At 42.5% G+C, this 20384-nt stretch overlaps 1 protein-coding gene and 1 pseudogene across 25 annotated transcripts in view; one reads left to right on the top strand and one right to left on the bottom strand.

Annotated features, from left to right (window-relative positions):
- The window catches only part of LOC138848684 (large ribosomal subunit protein eL6 pseudogene), a 46671-nt pseudogene extending 28672 nt beyond the window's left edge, over window positions 1–17999 (top strand).
- NRXN1 (neurexin 1) overlaps window positions 1–20384 on the bottom strand; it is a 1235416-nt gene that overhangs the window by 808132 nt on the left and 406900 nt on the right. The gene's annotated exons all lie outside the window — the stretch shown is intronic.

The raw sequence follows: 20384 nt of genomic DNA, 5'->3' as shown, positions 1-20384 counted from the left end.
ATAAAATCTTTTAAAAAATTACTAGGAATTAAATGGCTAGGTGATAGGATATATATATATATATATATATATATATATATATATATATGTATATATATAATTCTTGTGAGAATCTACCTAAGTGCTTACAGTATCTTATCTTGCTGTGAACAGACTGTGAAAGTTCCAGTTCTCCCATACTCTCTCCAGTATTTGAAATGGGCATGCTAATATATGCCTATCTCTTCTGTGGAAATAAATGACTGAACCAGAGATATTTAAAAAATGGTTCTTGATTCTAAATTTTAATTTATATGATAGAAACTGACACCTTTTTATCCCTGTCTACATTATTTCTGAACAGAATTTTCTAATTAGGAAAATATGTGCCTTGGGTCACTTAGGGCTAATGTAATTTCTTTGAAAAGACAAAAAGATGAAGCACATTATTAATTCTCCAGACATTTATATTCATGTGTGTGAGTATACACTCACACACACACCTACACAAGGGTGCTTTAAAATGGAATTTAAAATGGAATTAAAAGCTAAGTTCATTTTGATGCAATTTTTTTTGAAATGTATATGAAGGGTCTTCAAAAGGTTCATGAAAATGCATATTTTGAAACAACAATACATGGATATACAACATTTGAAAACTACTTTCCCACATTCTTGGTCAGGCAAGGTAGAACATACATAGTAATTGCAAGTTCCAGGGAATAAGACAATGGTTTTATTATGTGTCTGTGCCTATTATTTAACAACCTTGCAGACTCCAGGTTTAAAGAACATGTGGGTGCATGATGCAGGTATATAAAAGAGAAAGTCAGTGAGTAATGACCTCTTTTTCTTCTAAATTGCTAAAGAAAAACATTGTTAGTTTTGTGTGCTTAATTCCATTTGCTTTTTTACACTATGGTCCTTCATTCTCCAAAGCAACTGGGATGTTTTAATCCTTTATGAATGTGTACTTCTATTGTAAAGACAAAAAATTATGAATATAAGCTATAAAGGAATCCAAAAAGAATTAAGACACGTTCTTTCATTTTGAGAGATTTAACTCAGTCAAGTGAACTGCACTTTTCCTTTTCTGATGATGCATCTTAATTGCATGTTACAAGTATGGTTTGGTATTCTTCAGGGACAATTTCATAATTGCTATCTTCAGAGAAGTAAAATAACAGAGGGCTGCTTCTATTAACATTTCCTAAAGTGTTACAAATAGCATTGGGTGAATAAAGCGCTGCAAGTTATTAAAAGGACATAATATTGGTTACACATATTCATAGAAAAAGACAGATATTTTTAGTGTCTTTCAGTGTATCAATTATTGTGGAACAAACAGCATTCTGCAAATACATTAGTGGAGCTGACGGCTATTTTGCTAATTTGTAAGAAGCAGGAAAGAATGTTATATAAGGGAGGCAACCAAGGTGAAGTTCACTGAGATACAAGGGGACTTCAAAAGATTCATGGAAAAATGAAACTAAAAATAAATTTATTTTTATGCAGAAAAATTTCTGAAGTCTATGCATGGCTTTTTTTCATAACATGCATTTCAACAACCTTTTTGAAAACACATTCATGTATAGATTTCATTTTTTTTACCAAAATAAACATATTTTAATTGTTTTTAGTGCATTTTTGAAGTATCATCATACATTAAAAGTTACCAGGGTTTACAACAATATTTGTTTTGGAGATGACAGAGAAAGAGATAGGGACAGCTCCTATTCAGTGGCACTCTCCCCAAATGCCCACAACAGCTTGGCAGGGCTGAAGCAGGGACCTAGGAATTCAATCTAGGTCTCCCAACCTAGGTGGCAGGTGCCCAGTTACCTAACCTAACACTCCTGCTTCTCAGGGTTTGTATTAGCAGGAAGCTGGAGTTACAGTCTGGAGCTAGGTATCAAACCAAGGTGACCAACATGGAATGTGTGTATCATAATGTGTTTTAACCGCTAGAGCAAAGGACCACACCAGGTCCTTGAGTAATAAGATGGCTCTTAGGAACAATGAGAGCTGTGAAGCATTTTGCATGCTATGTCCAGACTGATTATCTAGAGCATGTCTATCAGTTCTATTTACTCTGTCTCAACCCTGGGTTCCATTTGCTCCTGTCTAGGTCCACACTTGGTTTGTCAATTCAGTACCTTGTTGGTGTTTTCATGCAGAATACACTACATGATATGTGGAACATTAAAATAGAGAAAGCTGCTAGTTATTTCAAGCTTAAATGAGTGATTCAAAGAGTTGAAACATAGTCAATATGTAGACATTTTAAAGTTATTTACAACCTACAGATTTATTCTACCACAACGGGATATCCTTGAGTCAAATACAGGCATACAGAAATTAATATAAAATTAGTAATTATATGCTGTGCACCAAGAAAGGGGAAACATACTGCTTATAGGGTTTGAGAAGAAATACTATCCTATAATCAGTATAATTAATTAGTACTAGAAACTAGACAATTAGGCTGTGAAATCAGTACCTTTACTATAGGAGCAACTGGGGTAGAACAAGCAAGAAGTCTTCCCATTACCTCACTATCATTTTCTTGGGCATCAGGATATTCAAAAGACTAGAAAGCATCCAGAGCCTTAAGAACCCTCAGATTTCTTTACTTCCTGATGACAAAACACCTATCATTAGGTTTGTGCTTTAGAAATATATCAGCATGAAATTGGAGTTTCAGATAGAAATCTCATACTAAAGGGTTTTCTTTCCCTTTTTTTTTTTTTTGCAGCAAAATCCCAGATGCAACTGGAGACCATTATGCTTAGTGAAATAAGCCATACCCCAAAATACAAATATCATATGTTTTTTCTGATTTGTGGCCACTAATATATAGAGTACCAAAGCGGGAAAAAACCCTGAATGTATAAAAGTAAAATTGACATCTTATGATTGATTATTGGTTACAGCCCTTAGCTATATTCCTGTGAAGCAGTGGTCATTGTACTGTTTACTTGTTGAACACTATATATAGTGGAGTACTAAGCCTGTGAATATAAGTAAATAGAAAGTATGATATCACTGATTTAAGATTTAATAAAAAGTGAAACCTTTACAAGTGCCTGTCCATATAAATATATATTAAACAATAGTGTTAATGTAATTTTTAAAGAGCAAATTTAGAATTACAGAAGAATTTTTGCAATAGTACAGAGCTTTTTCATGTACACTCTTTAACCAGCATTTCCTGACAGTCATATCTTACACAATCACAGAATAATTATCAAGAGAAAGTAACAATGGTCCACACTATTAATTGAATTCAAGACCTGGGATTTTGCCACTTTTTCCACTGATTTCCTTATTCTGCCTGGGATCTGATTCAGGATCCCACTTTGCATTTAGTTCTCATGTACCCCTAGTCCTCAGGCTCAGGGAGTAAGGGGATCTGACACTTTGGAAGAATACAAATCAGCCATTTTGTAAAATGCCCTTCAGCTTGGGTTTGTCTGAAGTTTTTTTATGACTAGATTGAGGGTTTGCACTTTGACAACCAAATACCAGAAGGGATATGCACTTCTCAGTGCATTATGTCGAGGGGTAAAAGGTGCTGCTATGTTTTATTACTGGTGACCTTAATATTAATTATTTAGTTTAGTTGATGCCTTCTGTGTTTCACTCCATAGTTAATAAATGCCTTCAAGGAAACTCTAAGACTATGCAAATACTCTTTGTTACCCATAAGTTTCAGCATCCATTCTGTGGATCTTGTTGGCTTTAACGCCATTTTTTTTTTTAATTCAAAATGTGTAACTGAAAAATATCTTTTAAAAGACCCTGATTTCTACAAACCTTAGATCTATTTTCTTTCTTTTTTTTTTTACTGACAATACAAATAAACATTGGAGAATTTCTCTGAAGCATAAAATTTCACAAGTTGCTATAGAAACTGAGTAATGATAGAGGAGATTAATAATACTTTACATTCTGCAACTGTACAAGAAACTTAATAAAGTGTTTTACTTTTAATCTATTTGGCTATTTGCACAGAAAACAATATATCATTTTTCCATGTTGCTACCTAAAATTCAGATTTTTTCCCATTGCTGATTACAGTGAAACAATACAATATTACCTGGTATTCATCTTGATTTATTTTATATTACCAATCATATTATTTTCAAATCTTTCTTTCTCATGATGATAAATATTCTTTATCTCAAATTTATTAAATATTCACTTTACCTCCAATCACACAAATCAATTTTTGTTTACTATATGAACATATTGTAACTAAATATATGTTACCAATAGTAAGAACTGGAACGTATTGTTGTTTAAGAAAGCAGACTGCCCTTGGGAAAAAACTTTTTGTACTTCAATATGATGATATTTTTTAAGCAAAGAAATAAATAATTAATGATTAAAGTAAACTTTTGCTAACTCAGCAGTATATTTTAAACATCAACCTTTTTTTGCTACTTTGTTAAACTAACAGAATTTTACCTTCCAACAAATATATATGATAACTATAAGCACAAGAAAACTTAAGAACAATGGGAATTTTCTATCAGTTTTCATGACAGGAAGAGACAGTTACCATTACTTTTATTACCTTTACCATTTATCTTATTTTTTTTTTTAATTTTCAGCTCTCAGATTTTTAAATATTCACCTTAGCCCCATATTTTTATTTTATTTTATTTATTTGACAGGTAGAGTTATAGACAGTGAGAAAGAGAGAGAGAGAGAAAGGTCTTCCCTCCGTTGGTTCACCCCACAAATGGTGGCCATGGTCGGGGCTGCGCCGATCCAAAGCCAGGAGCCAGGTGTTTCCTCCTGGTCTCCCATGCTGGTGCAGGGGCCCAAGCACTTGGACCATCCTCCACTGCCCTCCCAGGCCACAGCAGAAAGCTGAACTGGAAGAGGAGCAACCGGGACTAGAACTCAGCGCCCATATGGGATGCTGGCACCGCAGGCAGAGGATTAGCCAAATGAGGCCCAGCGCTGGCCCAGCCCCATCTTTATATTAAAGAACACATGTAGAAATAAATGAGAAAAAAATATTTAATGACTGCTAAATTAATTTTGAAAACATATGTATCTGTAACTTGCTATAATGGCCATTAATTTCCATGATTCTTGAAAGCATATCATAGGAACTTAAATCAAATATCCTTACTGGCTCCTTCAGCATATACCACCAGCCATCAGCCTCTTATACAACCATTAATGTTAAAGAAATGCCACAATTTAAAGTTTGCCTACTGTAAGTTTCTTATAGATTGTGTTTGTTTCTTTGTTTTTAAAAGAAATGTTGAACTGCTAAACTTAATCCAAAACTTTCATTTATTTAAATGTCACTATTACTTATGTTCTATGAAGGATACCCATATTGGTCATATACCTGTGTTGATCAAAGTTACACATTCAGATTGAGGTTAACAGATGTAAAAATGGTACTTAATTATGGTGAGCCATATGATGTTCTGATGTATTGTGCATTATCTAATCAGGATACGTACATCTATAGCCTCAAACTTTAACCATTTCCTGATGGTGAAAACATTCAAAATCTAATCTTATAGCATTTGTTTTTGAAATAAATATATCTATTAATGTTAAATCCCTTCAGGTATAATATAGAACTCTTTATACAGCCTTAGTACCTTATGGTTGGAAAGCCAGTGTTACAATCATTTATTCAGATGTTTGTGTCCACTCCAGTTCAGTTTTCTTTTGAATAAAATATATCAACAGTTTACCTGGAGGTGAGCAGGCACTGTGGTGCAAGCGGTTAAGCCATCACCAGGAATACCCTCGGAGTGCCTGTTTGGAGGCTTTAATACCCTGTGCTTCACTTCCAGCTTCCTGCTAATGCACCTCGGGAGGCAGCAGATGATGGCCCAAGTATTTGAGCCCCTGTACCCATGTGGGAGACCTGGATGGAGTTCTCAGCTCTTGGATTTGCTTGGCTTACCCCTGGCTGTTAAGCTTATTTGGGGAGTGCACCATCACGTGGAAGAAAGATCTCTGTCTTTCTCTCTCCCCCCCTCTCCCTCTCCCTCTTTCTTTTTTTTCTAAGTGAAAGAATACTTATTAATTTTAATTTCATTAAGATACAGTTACATACTCTATTCTTATAACGGCCATGTTAATAGGTTAAGGCATCTTAAGTTTGGATCAAAATTTGGCCAAGGCCTTAAATTGGCCAGTATTGTGGCCTAGTGGCTAAAGCCACCCACTGTGAGTCAGCATTCCATATAGGCGCCACTTCAATCTTGCTCCCTGCTGATGACCTGGGAAAAGCAGTGGAAGCTGGATCCTGGCTTCCACCTGGCCCAGACCTGGCCATTGCAGCTATCTGAGGGGTGAATCAGTGGATGGAAGATCTCTCCCTTTCTGTTTCTCCCTCTCTAAGGCTAACTTAAAAAAAAGACCTTAAAACATCACACAACCATAAATAAATCTGTTTTAAAAATGATTTATTGGGGCCAGCGCTGTGGTGTGCCAGGTAAAGCTGCCACCTGCTGTGCCAGCATCCCAAATGGACACCAGTTTGAGTTCTGGTTGCTCCACTTCCGATTCAGCTCTCTGCCGTGACCTGTGAGAGCAGTGGAAGATGGCCCAAGTCCTTGGGCCCCTGCACCCATGTGGGAGACCTGGAAGAAGCTCTAGCTCCTAGCTGTGGATCGGCACAGCTTTGGCCATTGCAGTCATCTGGAGAGTGAACCAGCAGATGGAAGACCTCTCTCTCTCTCTCTGCCTCTGCCTTTCTTTAATTCTATATTTCAAAATAAATAAATAAATCTTTTAAAAAAAAGATCTTCTGTAAAACATTAGCTAGTAAATCAAACATGCTTTTGTGAGCATGATCATGCATTTATATTTCAAACTTATCTAGATTTGAAAAATACCACATCTGGATCACATCTAACGTAATGCAACCATCATTTGGTTCTGGCTTACTAAACTGGAAAATGGACTGACTATTTAATTGGTATTTCTTTAACCTGTATGTGTCTGCACATGTTACACAACAGACAGTAAGAGTGAACAATGTGCCTTCTGAAAGAAGAAAATGAAGACAATGACTGCAATGTAGTTTAGAAAGTATGCCACACCTCAAATTTACCTGTAATCTCAAAGGATAGATGTGTAAAAACATTTCTATTTTAACTCAAAAAATTAGCCAAAAATATTTTACTCTCATTAATTCAGAAATTACGATGTTTTGAAACATTTTAAAATACATGCTTGAATCTAATTAGCTTTTCTACTGATTATAGCAAAAGAAATTTGCTCTTATTTACCAAATTTTATATACGTGTTTTAATTAAAATATCATGATGCCAACGCAATAGGCATTACAATTTATAATAATGACTACAATACAATAAATTATTTAATACTTCAGGTAAAAGTGTGTGGGGAGCAGCCCGGACTGGACTGAGTTACTGGAATTAGGACTTATTCTATGCATCTGCTCTCCCACAATATGGCGCTGGGAGAGAAGTAAACAGCTTCTACACAGCTGCCTCCAGTTCAGCTAATAAACTGTAGGACTTGCTCCTGATTGGAGGAGAGCAGAGTACTCGGCGTGTGGGCAGCTGAGTTAGGATTGGCGGAGGAGGACTATAAAGGAGGAGAGAGACGGCATTCACCAGGAACATCTAGGGGGAACTGTGGGGAGCAATCCGGACTAGACTAAGTTACTCGAATTAAGACTTATTCTATGCATCTGCTCTCCCACAATATGGCGCTGGGAGAGAAGTAAACAGCTTCTGCACAGCTGCCTCCAGTTCAGTTAATAAACTGTAGGACTTGCTCCTGATTGGAGAGCAGCGTACTCGGCGTGTGGGCAGCCGAGTTGGGATTGGCGGAGGAGGACTATAAAGGAGGAGAGAGACGGCGTGCACCAGGAACATCTATGGGGAACATCTAAGGGAACCCGTGCAGCCCCCGAGAAAGCCGGCCGGTGTGCCGCTCCCCTGCGGAAGTGGGGAATGTGGCCAGGGGGAACTGCCCTTCCACGGAGGTGGAAGGGATAGTAGCCAACCCGGGAAGAACCAGCAGCAAACCCGGGGAGGGCCGAGCAGACGAAAGAACAGCGCAGGGTCCTGTGTCGTTCCTCCACGAAGAGGGGGAGCGACATAATGGTGCCGTGACTCGGATATGAAGCCTAGGCAGGGTTTAGTGTCGTTCCCCCATGAAGACGGGGAGCGACAGGAACATCTAAGGGGAACACCTGTGCAGCCCCCAAGAGAGCCGGCCGGTGGTGTGCCGCTCCCCCGTGGAAGTGGGGAATGTGGCAGGGGGAACCGCCCTTCCACGGAGGTGGAAGGACCAGCAGCCAACCCGGGGAGGGCCGAGCAGACAGAAGAACAGCGCAGGGTCCTGTGTCGTTCCTCCACGAAGACAGGGAGCGACATAATGGTGCCGTGACTCGGATATGAAGCCTAGGCAGGGTTCAGTGTCGCTCCTCCATGAAGAGGGGGAGCGACATAATGGTGCCGTGACTCGGATATGAAGCCTAGGCAGGGTTTAGTGTCGTTCCTCCACGAAGAGGGGGAGCGACATAATGGTGCCGTGACTCGGATAGGAAACCTAGGAGGGAAGAAGCAGGAAAATACCGGAGAGAGAGACTAGCGAAGAGCCTAGGGGAAAGCCGGACGAGAAAGGTGCCGGAAGAAGCTATTGAAAGCCTAGGCATAGACTTGGATACGGACTGTGGGAAAGAAGTTAGGATTGAAAGCGAAAGTGAAAGCTTTCATAGACTCGGATGCGGACTATGGCGGGGAAGCTAGGATATTGAAAGCGAAAGTGAAACCTGGAGGAGGCTTGGACTTGGATATGGACTGTGGGAAAGAAGTTAGGATTTAAAGTGAAAGCAAGAAGAAACTTAGACTTAGATACGGACTGCAGGTTGAAAGTGAAAGTGAAACCTAGAAGAAACTTAGACTCGGATACGGACTATGGGGAGAAGCCAGGAGAAATGAGAGGGGAATATTGTTGGAAGAAAACTTAGGGAAACATACCGGGTAGAGAAAAATGTTAGGGAGGATGAAGCCGCGAGTGCAGGCCGAGGCGGAAACGTAAGCCACCTTGGAATTCTTCAAGTCACCCCGGGGAGCAAGAGGTGAAGATCTGGAACCAGAGACGTGGGCCGCCAGGTTGGAATTCGCCAGGTTAGTCCGGGGAACTTGGATTGAATACTAGTGGCGGAGACGTAAGCTACGCTGTGTGACTCGCGGAAGCCTCCGCGTGCAGAGAGAGCACGGGGCGTGAATAGATAAGGAACGCGGGGCTGGCGTGAGGCCGTGGTGCGGGCGCGAAGTGCGTGGAGACCGCGGAGCGTGCGCGCAGAGCCAGGAGCCCGCCGGCGGGGCGAGGCTCCGGGAAGCCGCGAAGAGCCGTGAAGCTGCCGCGGGGCGAGGTGCTGAGAAGCAGCCTCGGGGCGGGCGCTGGGAAGCCGCAGGGATAAGAGAAACAGAAGTTTAGAAGTAAAATGAGAGAAATAGGAATGCTGGAAGATAGAAGTAAAATGGGAGAAATAGGAATGCCCGGAGATAGAGAAATAGAGAAATAGAAAGGCCTCCCCACAACACAGCAATGAGAGGCTTGGATTCGGTCTGCCTGATTAGTGAGGCGATGAGCACCTATGGGCAGCTAGCAGCTTATGCACCGCAGGTCACCGAAGACAGGCACGTTATTAACATCAATAGTCTCCCCACAATACCGCAATTAGAAGGCTTGGATTCGGTCTGCCTGATTAGTAAGGCGGTAAGCACCAGCAGGCGGCTCGACCAGAGTATGAGCCGCAGGTCACCGAAGATAGGCACGAATCAACACCAATAAGCCTCCCCACAATATGGCAATGAGAAGGCTTGGATTCGGTTTGCCTAATAGGGCTTGTAAGCACCTGCAGGCAGTTCTGGCAGAGCATGCGCTGCAGGGCACCGAACTCAGGCACGCATCAGCGCCTAAAAACCTCCTCACAACAGGGCGAAGAGAGGACCCGGATTCGGTTTGCCTGATTGATAGGACTTGTAAGAGCCTATGGGCAACTCTAGCAAGTAGAGCAGAGTGTGTGCCGCGGGACACCGAAGACAGGCGCGTATCAACGCCAAAAAATAAAAAAGGGGGATCTGTGGGGAGCAACCCGGACTGGACTGAGTTACTGGAATTAAGACTTATTCTATGCATCTGCTCTCCCACAATATGGCGCTGGGAGAGGAGGCAACAGCTTCTACCCAGCTGCCTCTCACCAACTTGACAAGCTGCAGGACCTGCTCCTGATTGGAGGAGAGCAGCGTACTCGGCGTGTGGGCAGCTGAGTTAGGATTGGCGGAGGAGGACTATAAAGGAGGAGAGAGACAGCATGCACCAGGAACATCTAAGGGGAACATCTGAAGGAACACCTGTGCAGCCCCCCGAGAAAGCCGGCCGGCGGTGTGCCGCTCCCCTGCGGAAGTGGGGAATGTGGCCAGGGGGAACTGCCCTTCCACGGATGTGGAAGGGATAGTAGCCAACCCGGGAAGAACCAGCAGCAAACCCGGGGAGGGCCGAGCAGACGAAAGAACAGCGCAGGGTCCTGTGTTGCTCCTCCACGAAGAGGGGGAGCGACATAATGGTGCCGTGACTCGGATAGGAAACCTAGGACGGATAGGAAACTTAGGAGGAAAGAAATGGGAAAATACCGGAGAGAGAGACTAGCAAACAGCCTAGGGAAAAGCTGGACGGAAAAGGTGCCGGAAGAAGCTATTGAAAGCCTAGGCATAGACTCGGATATGGACTGTGGGAAAGAAGTTAGGATTGAAAGTGAAAGTGAAAGCTTTCATAGACTCGGATGTGGACTATGGCGGGGAAGCTAGGAGATTGAAAGCGAAAGTGAAACCTGGAGGAGGCTTGGACTCGGATACGGACTGTGGGGAGTAGCCAGGAGAAATGAGAGGAATATTGTTGGAAGAAAACTTAAGAAAACATACCGGGTAGAGAAAAATGTTAGGGAGGATGAAGCCGCGAGTGCAGGCCAAGGCGGAAACATAAGGCACCTTGGAATTCTTCAAGTCACCCCGGGGAGCAAGAGGCGAAGATCTGGAACCAGAGGCAGAGACGTGGGCCGCCAGGTTGAAATTCGCCAGGTTAGTCCGGGGAACTTGGACTGAATGCCGGTGGTGGCGGAAACATTCGCGGAAGCCGCCGCGTGCAGAGAGAGCACGGGGCGTGAATAGATAGGGAATGCGGGGCTGGCGCGAGGCCGTGGTGCGGGCGCGAAGTGCGTGGAGACCGCGGAGCGTGCGCGTGAAGCCGAGCCGTGCAGAGCCGGGAGCCCGCCGGCGGGGCGAGGCGCCGGGAAGCCGCGAAGAGCCGTGAAGCTGCCGCGGGGCGAGGTGCCGAGAAGCAGCCTCGGGGCGAGCGCCGCGGAAGCCGCAGGGATAAGAGAAACAGAAGTTTGGAAGTGGAATGAGAGAAATAGGAATGTTGGCAGACAGAAGTAAAATGGGAGAAATAGGAATGCCCGGAGATAGAGAAATAGAGAAATAGAAAGGCCTCCCCTCAACATGGCAATGAGAAAGCTTGGATTCGGTCTGCCTGATTAGGGAGGCGGTGAGCACCTGTGGCGGCTAGCAGCTTGTGCGCCGCAGGTCACCGAAGACAGGCACGAATTAACATCAATAAGGCCTCCCCACAACACTGCAATATGAGAGCTTGGATTCAGTCTGCCTGATTAAGTGAGGCGATGAGCACCTGCGGGCGGCTAGCAGCTTATGCGCCGCAGGTCACCGAAGACAGGCAAAAATTAACATCAGTAAGGCCTCCCCACAATACCGCAATTAGAAGGCTTGGATTCGGTCTGCCTGATTAAGGCGGTAAGCACCAGCAGGCAGCTCGACCAGAGTATGAGCTGCAGGTCACCGAAGATAGGCACGAACCAACACTAATAAGTCTCCCCCACAATACGGCAATGAGAAGGCTTGGATTCGGTTTGCCTGATTGTTAGGGCTTGTAAGCCCCTGCAGGCAGAGCAGAGCATGCGCTGCAGGGCACCGAACACAGGCACGCATCAGCGCCTAAAAACCTCCTCACAACAGGGCGAAGAGAGGACCCGGATTCGGTTTGCCTGATTGATAGGACTTGTAAGAACCTGTGGCAACTCTAGCAAGCAGAGCAGAGTGTGTGCCGCGGGACACCGAAGACAGGCGCGTATCAACGCCAAAAAATAAAAAGAAAGGGGGATCTGTGGGGAGCAGCCCGGACTGGACTGAGTTACTGGAATTAGGACTTATTCTATGCATCTGCTCTCCCACAATATGGCGCTGGGAGAGAAGTAAACAGCTTCTACACAGCTGCCTCCAGTTCAGCTAATAAACTGTAGGACTTGCTCCTGATTGGAGGAGAGCAGCGTACTCGGCGTGTGGGCAGCTGAGTTAGGATTGGCGGAGGAGGACTATAAAGGAGGAGAGAGACGGCATTCACCAGGAACATCTAGGGGGAACATCTAAGGGGAACACCTGTGCAGCCCCCAAGAGAGCCGGCCGGTGGTGTGCCGCTCCCCCGCGGAAGTGGGGAATGTGGCAGGGGGAACCGCCCTTCCACGGAGGTGGAAGGACCAGCAGCCAACCCGGGGAGGGCCGAGCAGACAGAAGAACAGCGCAGGGTCCTGTGTTGCTCCTCCACGAAGACAGGGAGCGACATAATGGTGCCGTGACTCGGATATGAAGCCTAGGCAGGGTTCTATGTCGTTCCTCCACGAAGACGGGGAGCGACAAAAGTGAACATAAAAGCATAATTAGCACCTCAATTCTATGTAAAATACACAGAATTGTATACTATAGAAACATTAATTCTATGTAAAATACATAGAATTGTATACATAGAAACATAATACTCAAGATTGTCCTTAAGAAATGTTTGCATTGAGAAGAATAGGAATCTTAGCTGGGTATGTGAGATTATTATGCTGTTTTAGGAAGTTTTGCAGTTTTGTTTGAATGTTTGTGGTAAAAATATGTAGTTGTTTTATAGAAAAAGTGACTTGTAGGGAAAATACTAGCATGTTAAGAAGAAATAGACACATCCATTCACACATCAACCTATCCAGGTGTTCATTGTTGACTGAAATTTTTTTTCTTTTACCAGAGTCTATCTTAGGTAAAAGAGAAACAATAAGATACAGACCACTATCTTTGAAATATGCTGATTAGTAGAGAAGATAAAATAGTAGGTAAATAATTATAATGGCATGTATTAAAAGACTTAAGAAAAGTAGACAGAAGGTAGAATGGCACTTGGAGAACAGCACTGGATTCTAGTGGATGTTGTCTGTAAGGGTAAAGACAGATGCAGGGAAGGACATTCTTTTAGAGAGCATGGCATAGATAAAAACCTGAGAGGATTCCACAGAAAGGCAGTGGTAAAGAAAGACCTGTCAAGTAATGTGGGAGGATGGAGGACCTAGCAGTGGGGGCCACAACGGAAGGCATGGCAAGTGATTCAAATAAGCAGAAGTCAAATAAAAGATGCCTATTTCTGCTCTGCCATGAAGTCACTGTCACCCTTAGGCCATGTGAGTGACATTTTAAATGAGAGCACTGTAACATATTTGAGTTTAACCAAGTATAGAAAATGGAATGGAGGCAATGGAATGGAGGGGTCAGAGTGAGGTCAGCTGAGAGGTCACTGCAGTAGCTCAGATGAGTAATGACACATCTCAGCAGGAGCAGTGGCATGGGGGACAGAGGAGACGCTCAGAGAGTGGAAAGAGCAGAAATGGGTGACTCCATATACCCAGAGAGAAAAGATGGTAAATATTGAAGATGGTTCCCAGGTGGCTGGCTTGGACGGACAGTAACCCAGTTAGTACAGGGAGAAAATAAAGAGACTATGTTTTGAATCCAAGGTAATGAGTTTCATTTTAGGATTCATTTACTTTTTATAAAGAACAAAGGTTTGTGGGGGCAGCATTGTGACAAAGTAGGTAAACCTGCTGCATGTGGCACATCCCACATGGGTGCTAATTCGAGTCCCATCTGCTCTGCTTCCAATTCAACTCCCTGCTAATGTGCCTCAGAAAGCAGAGGAAGATGTCTCTAGTGCTTGGGTCCCTGCAGCCACAAGGGAAACCCAGAAAAATCTGGCCCCTGGCTTCGGATTTTCCCAGCTCTAGCCATTGTGCCCATTTGTGGAGTGAACCAGCAGATGGAATATTTCTCTCTCTGTCTCTGCCTCTCCATCTCCATCTTTTTCTGTCTCTCTATAACTCTGCCTTTAAAATAAATAAATCTTTAAAAAAAAATAAGAAGAAGAAAGAAGAAAGATTTTGGTTGTTGGTGGTGGTGGTTGTGTTTTTGGTTTTTTTTGTTTTTGTTTGTTTGTTTGTTTTTTTTCCTGAAAGGCAAGGCAACATAGGGAGGAGCACGGAGAGACAGTGTGTGGTCTTCATTAACTGCTTCACACTCTCTGCCACAAACATATACCTACAAATGTCCACAACAACCAGGGCTGGGCCGGACCAAAGCCAAGAGCCAGAAATGCCATCCAGGTCTCCCTCGTGGGTAGCAGGGATTCAAGTACTTGAATTATCATCTATCGCCTCTCAGGATGCCTTAGCAGGAAGCTGGATCAGAAGCAAAGGTGAGACTTGATCCCTGGTGCTCAGATATAGCACATGCATGTGCCAAGTGGCAGCTTATTCCAATGATCCACACCCACCTCATGAGTTTAACTTTAGAGTAATTTTACTTTAGTTTTCCACTAGCTATGGAAAAAAGAAATTAAAAAATCCAGCAATTTCACAAAGCACAAATGTTATTGTGGAAATCGGTAGACTTTTAAATTGATTGGCAATACTATTTGCCTCTAAAATGCTGTTTGAGTATTTTTGGCTACTAATCAATAACAGAAACACAGATTTCAAGAAAGACTTATTTTATTGTGTTAGACCAGTGCTTTCAACAAGTATAAATTTATACCATGTCAGCAAATCAGCTAGATTTGACTCATCTATATAAACAAATAGCACAATTAGGAAAAAAAAGAAAAGAAGCATTTGCATTTGGCCAGTAGCATGATGATAAACTAGAAGATTCCTTTAGGGACAACACTGAAATACATTAACTCAAGCTATTCCTATCTAATGTAAACAAACATTATGTCAAAAATTCAGCAATTAAACCATGAATCATTTTGTCATTACAGTTACTCCAGCATAAAACTAACACCACCACTATACTTCAGCTCTTGAACTCAAGCATACTATTCTTTCAGAATCTGAACTTTAGGAACCATCAAAAGAGCAAAAAATATAGAATAGTAGCAAAGATTATACATAATTAATAAACCAATATGCACTTGTGTCCTATGGTGTGAATAGTTCAGTCAAGTGCACTGTGCAGATAAACTGTGAATTAAACTAAATATCTAATCAGGAAGACAAGACAGGCATTTATGAAAAAATATCAGAGGCTAGTCCCCGAGAAAAGGGCAATACAGCTAAGAGGGTAGTAAGTACTAAGAAGGTAGGTAAGTGCTAAGAGGGTAGGTAAGTACTAAGAAGGTAGGTAAGTACTAAGAAGGTAGGTAAGTACTAAGAGGATAGGTAAGTGCTAAGAGGGAAGGTAAGTACTAAGAAGGTAGGTAAGTACTAAGCAGGTAGGTAAGTACTAAGAAGGTAGGTAAGTACTAAGAAGGTAGGTAAGTACTAAGCAGGTAGGTAAGTACTAAGAAGGTAGGTAAGTACTAAGAGGGTAGGTAAGCACTAAGAAGGTAGGTAAGTACTAAGAGGGTAGGTAAGTGCTAAGAGGGTAGGTAAGTGCTAAGAGGGAAGGTAAGTACTAAGAAGGTAGGTAAGTACTAAGAGGGTAGGTAAGTACTAAGAAGGTAGGTAAGTACTAAGAGGATAAGTAAGTGCTAAGAGGGTAGGTAAGTGTTATGAGGTTAGGTAAGTACTAAGAAGGTAGGTAAGTACTAAGAGGGGAGGTAAATACTAAGAAGGTAGGTAAGTACTTAGAGGGGAGGTAAGTACTAAGAGGGGAGGTAAGTGTTAAGAGGGTAGGTAAGTGTTAAGAGGGTAGGTAAGCTATTTTTGTTCTGTTCTTTCCTAGTTATGTGACGGTGGGCAAGATGCTTACCCTACTGGAACCTCGATTTTCTCATACTAAATTGTACAGATATATAATGATAGTTGTATCTACTTCACTAGTTGTTATGAGAATTAGAAATGGTAACACAGCCCAGCATTGTGGTGCAGTGGGTAAAGCCACTGCTCATAGTGCTGGCATTCCATATGGCTGCCAGTTTGACTCCCTGCAGCTCCACTTCTGATCCAGCTTCCTGCTAACAGCCTGGGAAAAGCACTAGGAGATGATCCACGTATAGGAGACCCAGAAGAAGCTCCTGGCTCCAGCTTCAGCCTAGGCCAGTGCTGGCCTTGCAGCCAGCTGGGGTGTGATCCAGGAGATGTAAAAGTGTTCTCTTTGTCTCTCCCTCTCTCTAACTCTCTACTCTGCCTACAAATAAATAAATAAACAAATCTTTAAAAAAAAATGGAAAAGAAGAAGAAATGAGGGGCTGGTGCTGTGGCTTAGTAGGCTAAGCCTCCACCTGTGTTAGGGCAGCATCCCATATGGGCTCTGCTTCATGCTCCAGCTATTCCTCTTCTGATCCAGCTCTCCGCTTATGGCTGCGAAAGCAGTAGAAGATGGTCCAAGTGCTTGGTCCCTGCACCCACACAGAAGAACCTCCTGGCTCCTGGCTTCAGGTGGGCCCAGCTCTGGCTGTTGTGGCCATTGGGGAGTAAACTAGTACATGGAAGATCTTTCTCTCTGTCTCTCCCTCTCTCTGTAACTCTACTTCTCAAACAAATAAAATGTAAAAAAAAAAAAATGAATAACATACACTGTGCTTCAGGTGGTGCCAAGCGCACACTGACTGTTCAGTGATGGCTATAATAATAATAATAATAATAATATCATTATTATACAATTTGAGTACCAAATGGCAAGGATATGCAAGTACTAAAAGGTTTCAAAGAAGAGAAAGATCAACTTGGCCTGGAGCAGTTAGGATCTGGGGTCAGGCTTGAAATGTCTGGTAAACTTCGTAACATAGAGAAGAAATAAGAAACTATGCTTAATTTTCCTGTGATTGCTTATAGACTGGAAGCCAGGCCCTTAGTTCTCTTTGCCATCTTGCAAGGTGGCAGGTGAAAAAGCTCCAGCTCCAAAGCCAGACACGAAGAAGAATCCTCCAGCCAAGAAGGCAGGTAATGCCAGCGGCAAAGCTAGAAAGAAGAACCTCAAGGATGAGAGGCCCTAGAAGGGGAGGCCCCACCGCAGCCGAAGCCCTGCCCTGCTGAAGGGACTGGCAGACACTCCCAGACTGCCAGGTATTCCGGGAAAGCCCTGCACAAGAGGAAGCACGTGGCTCCCAAATCCAGGATTGAAGAGAAGAGAAGGTTCTTGTTTCTGTCACGAAACCAGTTGGTGGTGACAAGAATGGTGGCACCAGGGTGGTCAAGCTTCACAAAATGCCCGATACTGTCCCACCAAAGATGTCCCTCGGAAGCTGCTGAGCCACGGCAAAAAGCCCGTCAGTCAGTGAGGAAGCTGCGGGCCAGCATCACCCCAGGACCATCCTCGTCATCCTCACAGGGCGCCACAGGGGCAAGAGGGCGGTTTTCCTGAAGCAGCTGAGCAGTGGTTTGCTGCTTGTGACTGGACCTCTTTCCCTCAATCAGTTCCTCTGTGTAGAACACACCAAAAATTTGTCATCACCACCTCCACGAAAATTGACATCAGCGGTGTGAAATCCCAACGCACCTCACTGATGCTTATCTCAGGAAGCAGCAGCTGTGGAAGCCCAGACACCAGGAGGACGAGGTCTTCGACACGGAGAAAGAGAAATACGAGATAACAGAGCAGCACAAGGTGGATCAGAAAGCTGTGGATTCGCAAATATTGCCGAAAATCAAGGCTGCGCCTCAGCTCCAGGGCTACCTGCGATCTGTTTTTGCTCTAACGGATGGAATTTACCCTCACAAACTGGTTTTCTGAATTTTGTAGGAGAATCTTATTAAATAGCTAATAACAACAACAACAACAACAAAAAACTGCTATAACCCATTCATTTATTTTAAAATTACAGGTAAATTCATCAAACCATTATTGGATACCAGCTATTAAAGAATATGAAGTACCAAATGTGATTGAAATAAAAGCTTGTTTTGGAGAAAAGTAAGTTCTAAATAAATGCATGGCCATTCATGGAGAACAGGGCAGAAGGCAAATCACTATGGTTCTCATTCCAATAGTACTTTGCTACTGAGTAAGCAGGAACTATATAACAGGCCACAGAGGCATAATAAGCTTGTGTATCCCTTTCAGTCTTTTCTTTTTGAGACACTCTTGTTGAATCTATGCCTTTAGAAAAAGGAAAATCTGTGCACGGAATAAAGAGGAAATGGCCAGTTTGGGACATTCTCATAGTATTTTTTATCCAAACTCTGAAGAATCTAATGGCCTCATTTTATTCAGGTTTCAACAGGCTTTTTCAGAATCTCACTGCAGCATGTCTGTGGGCAGTCCACTGAAAGACTGTGGGAAAAGACAGTGCCACTGTAACTTGAGGATACAACTGTCTTAAGATGGCCTTCCTGTTTGCTGACACTAAGAAGTGCTATCCTAATTTCAGTCTCTTTTTCCAACTGGAGGTTTTCATGTTCACACTCAGTAAAAAGTCTACCATTTTGACTAAAATCCTGACCTAATTCAGTCACTTAGTCAATCAATTTAGTTAATTCAATTGGTTGGAGAACTTCCACAGAGTTAATTGATGACTTTTTCACTTGAACTAGTTGTAAGACTACATTGGACTTCTGAGCATATGTTCTTGGAGCACATAAAATGGACAATTGTTTATTAAATCATGATACTTTGACCATGAAAACATGCAAGGCAAAACTTCAGACAGAAAATCATACTATTAAATAGATATTCTCTTTCTAGGTCAGTATTTGGAAAAGCAGTTTTCCTTTGCCACTCTTTCCTTCCCAAGCCCACTGGTACTTCTTCCTGCACTTGGGGCACACCACATGCTGTTTATTACTAGTGTTCCCCTTGGTATTTGTAAATGATACCTCAAGAACACTGTGAACCAAGTCAATAGAAAATGCCTTCTAGACACTGGAGCAAATTTTCTCTCAAGTGTTTTCTCTATTATCATCATCAAATATATATCTTAAAAACATCAACTGAGTGAGGGTCTGAGATATTATCAGAGTAATTTTTCCATCATCCTGCTGCTAATGACATTTATTTAGAGCATTCCATTTTATTTTCTATCCAATGAGTTTCATTTTATCGAGTCACCATTCTAGGCATTGCATCTGGTGTTTTGTTTGATAGAACAGATTTGTGGGACAAGATCACCAACACATTATGATCAAGCATTGTTTGGATTAATATAACATGAATACACAAGCCTGCATTAAAATTTAAATTTTATTTCACATGCAAAAGAGTTCTCCTTTATAGAATTTAGATTAATTCCATGGTTTCTTATTGAATACCTTTAGAAAATACCCTATTATTTTACATGGCATCTTTGTACAAATGCAGCACAGCTATAATGGAAAGTGTAAAAGTCATATGAAGGTAACTCCTTTCTTAGTGAATATGTATCTATCTGACATGTCTCAACTAGAATTATCTCTTATAACTCTGACTTCAGCCATCTGCACCACTGACCAGCAATGGCAAATTGTTTTCAAGTTTCAGCACCTTTTAAATTTGCAGTCTTAATGAGTTGTTAACCCCAAGGCACCTTTCCTAAAGTATCTTTTATATCGCATATGGCCATGTCCTAAAACTGGTTCTTTTGACTGCTTGTTGCCAATACAGACAATATGAGAGCTCTTCAAAAAGTTCATGGATGGGGCTAGTGCTGTGGCATAGTGCGTTAAGATTCTGCCTGTAGTGCTGGCATCCCATACAGACACTGATTCAAATCACAGCTCCTCCACTTCTGATCCAGCACCCTGCTAATGTGCCTGGGAAAGCAGTGGAAGACAGTCCAAATGTCTAGTCCTCAGAGTTGATAAGGAAGGAACTGTTACAAGGCAGTGTCACTCTGGGGGCCAGAGGCAGCTAGCTCTAGGAGGATATGCAGATACACCACTGGTATGGATTGGACATTGGCAACATTGATGTTTCTTCTCCAAAATGTTTTACTGGCATAAGATGTGCAGAAGCAGAATATGAAAGAAATGATAAATAACAGGGTGGATATCAAGGAAGACTGCAGATGATGGAATCATTTTTGAAGGACCGGCACAGTGGGTTAAGCTGTCATCTGTAGTGCTGCCATCCCATATGGGTGCCAGTTCAAGTCCCAACTGCTCCACTTTAGATCCAGCTCCCTGCTAATGTTCCTGGGAAAGC

This window comes from Oryctolagus cuniculus, chromosome 2, assembly GCF_051225735.1.
Source record: "Oryctolagus cuniculus isolate XC-2025 breed Fujian yellow rabbit chromosome 2, ASM5122573v1, whole genome shotgun sequence".
Taxonomy (NCBI): Eukaryota; Metazoa; Chordata; class Mammalia; order Lagomorpha; family Leporidae; genus Oryctolagus; species Oryctolagus cuniculus.
This window is presented reverse-complemented; position numbering and strand designations above follow the sequence as displayed.